We start from the raw sequence: 6,590 nt of genomic DNA, 5'->3' as shown, positions 1-6,590 counted from the left end.
GCCATATTCATTTTATATTCCCCATGGTTAACACCCTGCCTGGCAATGAATAAGCAAATTAAGGCCTGATGAGCATTTTTTTTTTCCCCTCCTAATTCCTTCCTAACCGTCTCTAGGAAATTCCTTCCATGTTTCTGGCAAAGGCAGAGCACTGAAGATGCTTTTTGATTCTTATACCTTTGCAGACCATTTTTGGCAGGCATCTACTTTACAGAGCCAAGCAAAACATAATTTGTTTATTCCGTGTTTTGTTTTGTTTTAACCAAATGCTTTCTCCCCTTCTTTTTATCTTGTTTGGTTCCTCTTCTTCAAATTCCTTCTAATTTGTGTAATTATTTATGCCATCGCTTGCCTTCTCATTTTGCTTTCTCAGACTCCGAAAGGTTGGTAAAGTTTAACCTTCGATTTAACTAACCCTCCTCAGCCTGGAGTCAAACGACCAGAGGCAGCACTCTTACTGAGACTCTCATTCTTCTTGGAACACAGTGAAGAGGCTGGCAGTTGAGCAGTATGAAGAGGGCTGCTGAAAAGATCTCAGCAGTCCGACAGAGTGCGCATTTGCAGCTTTAAAAGACAGGACAATAACTGATGCATGCAATTATATTGACAGCTCAGAGGAGGGTCTGGAGTGTCCCACAGATGAGTTCATACACATCTGGATCAGTGAGGTTCCATCACATGTCTGAACATGAACGAGTATTCCTTTGGATGGGGCAAATGAAGTTGGTATTACTGATCGTAACATCTGAAGTCCATATGTTTCATCCTGGGTAGTAACAGCGTGATAATAGTTTTAAATGTAACAATATTACCTTCCAGGAAGGTGGAGATGGCACCCAATTATATTTAAAAGCATGTGCTCCCTTAAGTACAAAGGTGAACAGAAAAAAGGAACATAAATCAAAAATACAAAAAAATACCTCCATATTTCTTCCACGCATGTACCCTCACACATCATTACAAAGAAAATCAAACTTTAGTCCTCTGGAGTACTGCATGGTTGCTGATTAAAGTAGAGCTCTTATAGGCATTCTAACAATATTCTTCATCTCTCCAGTACACACTTAAAACAATGACAATTCCTGATGTGTGAGAGCCTGGACTTTGGAATCAGGTTCTGATCTCAGCTCTGCTCGTCTATTAGCTGGGCAAGTTTCTCATCAGTTCTGATTCTGTTTAAAGAAATAGAAAATGAGCATAATGTCACCTACCTCAAAGAGAAGCTTTTAGGATTGAAATTTCATCAGAATTTAATAAAATATATGTAAAGCCCCCACCCTGGTATGATGCTTAGAATATAATCTTCAATAATGGGTGGCTGTAATAATTTTTAACTGTATTTTTATTTATCCCATGTGCTTCCTAGAATTATTCTTTTCCTTTTGGCTTCCTGCTCTTGAAAATTCAACAAACCTAGTATTAGTGAAAGTTCTGTGACTAGGAAGTCCTGCCTTCAAGAAGTTCACACTTCAGCTTTGCAAAAATACATACGGAAATAACTGTACTGATACTGGTAGATGGAAGACAAACACTTGATTCATATCACTTTATGATGATCTAACCAAAAAGCATTCACTTAAGATCTAGCTTCACTAGTACCCAAGCAAAGAAAAAGCTTCTGGAAGCAGGACAATGCCACACACACACACACACACACACACACAATCCCAAACCCTCACATTTTCACATACAGGAGGAAGATTACCTTTAAAACTCCACCCAATCAGTATGATTCTACAGCTTTTGAAAACAGTTTTCTGGCCCAGTGTAAGAGGCAGGCTTCTTTTGCATTCGAGTGAAAACTATGCCAGATTGTACCTTTGAAATAATGTGTAGTTAATAGGAAGCACTTCTGGTTGTTAATTAATTAGACCACTTTAATCAAGAACTATTTTCTGAGAAACTTATTCCCAGCCCTGGGTCAGGCACTAAAGAAACAAAGATGATGAAGATACAGACTTTGTCTTTAAGGAACTCATTCAACAAATGTTTATTGATTACCTCCTGGGGATGCAGTGGTGAAAAAGACGTTGAGCTTCCTAGCAGGGGATTGATATATACATACCTTATCTTTGCAGCACCCTCAAGAAGTGTTTGATTGACACTGGGTTTGGGCAAGGCAAAAAATATACCCCACCCCCAGAACATTCTTCGTTCCTCAAAACAAAGAACAGCTCCTGAAAAAGAAAAGATTGGTCTCTACAGCTCGAGTGAACCTTGGAATCTCACTAGCACCAGGCAGAATTGTGAAGTGAATGAAATTAAATTCAATGCTCCTGGAGTCTAGGCTATTTAAAACAGCTCTCTAGTCTCTCAGTTCCTGACTTTCTCAACTCTTGTTTCGTTCTCCAAAGGTTGATTCTAAAATGCAAACCTGATTATATTATGCCCCTGCTTAAAAACTTTCATGGCTCCCCATTATCTGCTAAGCGTGGCTCAAAGATCCTTTATGATCTTGCTCTGCCAAAGCCTTCCCACCCTATCCTTCATAACACCCACAGGTGAGGGGTGCCAGATTTTGTAAATAAAAATACAGGATGCCCAGTTAAATTTAAATTTCAGATAAGCAACAATTTTTTTTGGTATAGATGTGCCCCCAATATTGCATGGGACATTCTTACACTAAAAGACTTTCATTATTTATCTGAAATCCAAATCTAAATAAGCATCCTCTATTTTATCTGGCAACTCTACTCCTGCTAGTCTGATTGGTTAACTTGCCATTCCCCACTAGTCTCTTTATGCCTTTATAAGTACTTGATAACGTCTCCATTCTGCCCCTTATGCACATGGTATGTTTCTGTTTCTTCTTCAAAAGCCAGTCATGGGCTTCTGGAACGCTGCAGGTATGAGCATGGAATCCACTGTGCCGGGGGTGGGCCTGGCTATCTGTGTGCTTTGTTTAATATCTGGGCTTCGGCCCCAGTTCCTGTTCATCCTTCCCTTTCTCCCTCCTGGAACTGGAGTTCTGCCCTGAACCCGAGTTAATTTGGCTGGGACCCACGCTCAGTTCTTTACCTTTGCCAACTTTCTCCCTGAGGCTTGTGGGGCTAGATCCTTTCTCCCAGCTGCTGGCTGGGCTCCTGACCTAAACTGGATGGATCATTGAACCCTGCCTCAGATGCCGCCACCTTCCTGTCTTACCTACTGTAAAAAATGGACAAGGTACTCGAATGAGATTAAATTTGTGAGTGTGGTTTGTAAAGTATAAAGCCTCCATGATGGCAACTTAGTTTTTAGAGACTAATTTCAAGCTCTTCACCTGGTTGTGTGTATGAAAGTCCCTCTTTAAGGTGCTCTGGATTTCCCTTGTTTCTGCTCATGCCTAGTGATGTATGATGCTGAAAAGGGATATTTTCCAAATGTCCTCTAATTTTGATTAGTGCATTCAAACACACTGGCTATTTTATTATGAATGGATTTGGACCGGTGGCTTTAATTCTTAAAATTTTAATTTTATGATCCAGGACACACCTCTTCAGAACTCTAACCAGAGTCTCAAGAACTATGTCATACCCTGAGTATGTGTAATGAACTCTGATATTTTCTATTCAATTTCACCTTTTAAAAGTTGGTCAACCCACCCAGTTAATGTCGTAATCCGATAATGGATTGTGACTTGCATTTTGCTAAACACTGATCTGCACCATCCATTGGGATTTCTGTATGAACCAACTGATCAGGACAGTTGTCAAAAGTCTACCTCATTTGGTGCTGTCTCCAGTAGGAACTGCCTTGTCCACAAAAGGAGTCAAGGCCACCTCACCAAAGTAAGTCACAGTTGTTCCTGCCGATAACATCAGCAAGCAGAGTACTGCAGCCAGCCTTTCTAAGCTGCCTGAGGTTAGTGTATATAACTTCTGGTGAGACCATTATAGAGAGAGAGAGCTGCAAAATCATTGCACGTGGCAACTGCATTTATCTTAGCCTCGAGGGATATTGTTTGGGGGCAATTCTTTCTCAAACTTTTTTTTAAGATTTTATTTATTGGGGCACCTGGGTGGCTTGGTCTTTAAGCGTCTGCCTTTGGCTCAGGGCGTGATCCCAGCATTCTGGGATCGAGCCCCACATCAGGCTCCTCCACTGGGAGCCTGCTTCTTCCTCTCCCACTCCCTTGCTTGTGTTCCCTCTCTTGCTGGCTGTCTCTCTCTCTGTCAAATAAATAAACAAAATCTTAAAAAAAAAAAGATTTTGTTTATTTATTTTAGAGAGAGAGAGAGAGAGAGGAGGAGCAGAGGGGAAGGGAACAAGAATCTCCAGCAGACTCTGCTGTGAGCACGGAGCCCGATGGAGGGCTCGAGCCCACAACTGCAAGATCATGACCTGAGCCGAAACCAAGAGTCAGATGTTTCACCGACTGCACCACCCAGGCACCCTTGTCTTTCTCAGACTTCTAAAATTATTCCTGGTTGGGTTAAAGAGACTGCTAGGTTTCTGAGGTTTCACATTAATTTCAGATACAAAACATAAATGATGGGGCGCCTGGGTAGCGCAGTCGTTAAGTGTCTGCCTTCGGCTCAGGGCGTGATCCCGGCGTTCCGGGATCGAGTCCCACATCGGGCTCCTCCGCTGTGAGCCTGCTTCTTCCTCTGCCACTCCCCCTGCTTGTGTTCCCTCTCTCGCTGGCTGTCTCTCTGTCAAATAAATAAATAAAATCTTAAAAAAAAAAAAAACATAAATGATGACTCTCTCATTCACTGTTGTGATTTTGTTTTACTCTCTTCTCCCTGAATGGTGAGCAGGTTAATTGGTTATTCAGACAGCTTTAAGAAGCTGGGCAACAGTAGATGCCAAAGACAGTCAGGGAAATATATGGAAAGGAAGTATGGTTCAAATGGAGTGGAAAGAAGACTAATTACCTAAATAATTCTTATGATACAGGTGGTCAACCCAGCTGCTATAATTCAGGATCTCCCCCACCACACACACACACGCACACACACTCCCTACCTTCTTCTCCCACTCCGAGCTGCTTCGTTGTTTTTTCTTTATGGTAGGGTTTTAATTGTGTTTATTTTGTTGGCCTTGAAAAGACCAGTTTCAGATCAATGGTAGCACAAATGCTGGACTGGAGAAAATTTAAACGAAAATAGGAGAAGGGGAATTAGAGGCAGCTAATACAGTATAGACAACTGGCTACAAAAGATCACAGAGAAATAAGATGGTAACCAAATGAGGGAAATACAGTCAAGGGGAGATTTTTATTTGCCTTTAATGTGCTTGAAATGATTTATTTTTGTATCAATGGAGATGATTCAGTAGAGGAAAAATTCATGATGTGGAATAGAGTGGGAGGGTTTGCTGGCTTGGTGTTCTTGAGTCTACGGGACAGTGGCATCTCATACACCAGTGGAAGGTTTTATATGGGAGCCCTGCGAGTGCGTCCTGATTTCAGGAGGTAAGGCAGGGCCTGAGAGGGTACACCCATATGGGCATATGGATGTGGTAAGAATCAGTGGAAGTTGTCTTCTGACTGTTAGTTTTCTCAGTGAGAAGCACAGTCATCAACTGGGAGTGAGAATGGGGGAGAGAAGAGAAAACAACAGTCCCTTAGCAGAAAGTGAATGTAGTAATGTAGAAGGCAGGAAAGTGACTGGATGACGCAGATGTGGGATGCTAGCTGGGAAGCAGCAAGGGCCTTCGGAAGTTCCTAGTGACAAGTTTAAGGTGAGACCAGTCTAGGTGGACAGTTGGATTTTGAAGTGTTGTGATTTTGCCAACCTGTGTGAGAGATTAATGTGATTAAGGAAGTTGAGGGAGTGATTATATTTCCTGACACTGAAACTTAAGCTGAGCAAAGAGGTAATAGACAGCCTCAAGGGACAAAGTACAGTTTAAAAAAAAAAAAAAAAAGGTGCCTAAGATGCTCCTCCTTCTGGTCTTTGCAAGACTGGCTCCCTCTTGTGGTCCAGTCATTTTCTAATATCATGGTTTTAACTCTCTACCGAGTACTTAAGGTGCTTTTCTTTTACTTTCGTCTGTCTATCTACCCACCCATCCTTGATTTCACACTACTAGAATATATGCTCTGGGAGGACAAAGACCTCGTCCATATTGTTCACTATTTTATAGACACAGCACTTATTTGAACAGGAAAATTCCAAAAGGTGTTAGATAGAAGAATGATAGAGACTGTGATGTGATTTGTAAGGTCTTTTCCATCCTGATCATGCTCTTCTCTACGTGCTCCTGGGAAATACAGTCAAGGTTTGTTTTATTTCTGTTTTTTGGTTTTTTTTAAGATTTTATTTGTTTATTTGACAGAGAGAGAGCCAGTGAGAGAGGGAACACAGGCAGGGGAAGCAGGAGAGGAAGAAGCAGGCTCCCAGTGGAGGAGCCTGATGTGGGGCTCGATCCCACACACCCTGAGCCGAAGGCGGACACTTAACGACTGAGCCACCCAGATGCCCCTAAAGTCAAGGTTTTGTTGGTTTTCTCCTTCTAACCCCCTCCAAGAGAAAGAAAATCCGTCCAGTAGGGTTAGAGCTGCTTGCTAAACCATCTATGTAAGGTCTTAAGGGGTACGGAAAGGAAAGTTCAAGCACAATTTTACCAGAGTTATACAGGCACCAGATATTTCTAAGGTGAGC

This window comes from Ursus maritimus, unplaced genomic scaffold, assembly GCF_017311325.1.
Source record: "Ursus maritimus isolate PB19 unplaced genomic scaffold, ASM1731132v1 scaffold_12, whole genome shotgun sequence".
Lineage (NCBI taxonomy): Eukaryota > Metazoa > Chordata > Mammalia > Carnivora > Ursidae > Ursus > Ursus maritimus.
Note: the sequence above shows the minus strand (reverse complement) of the source record.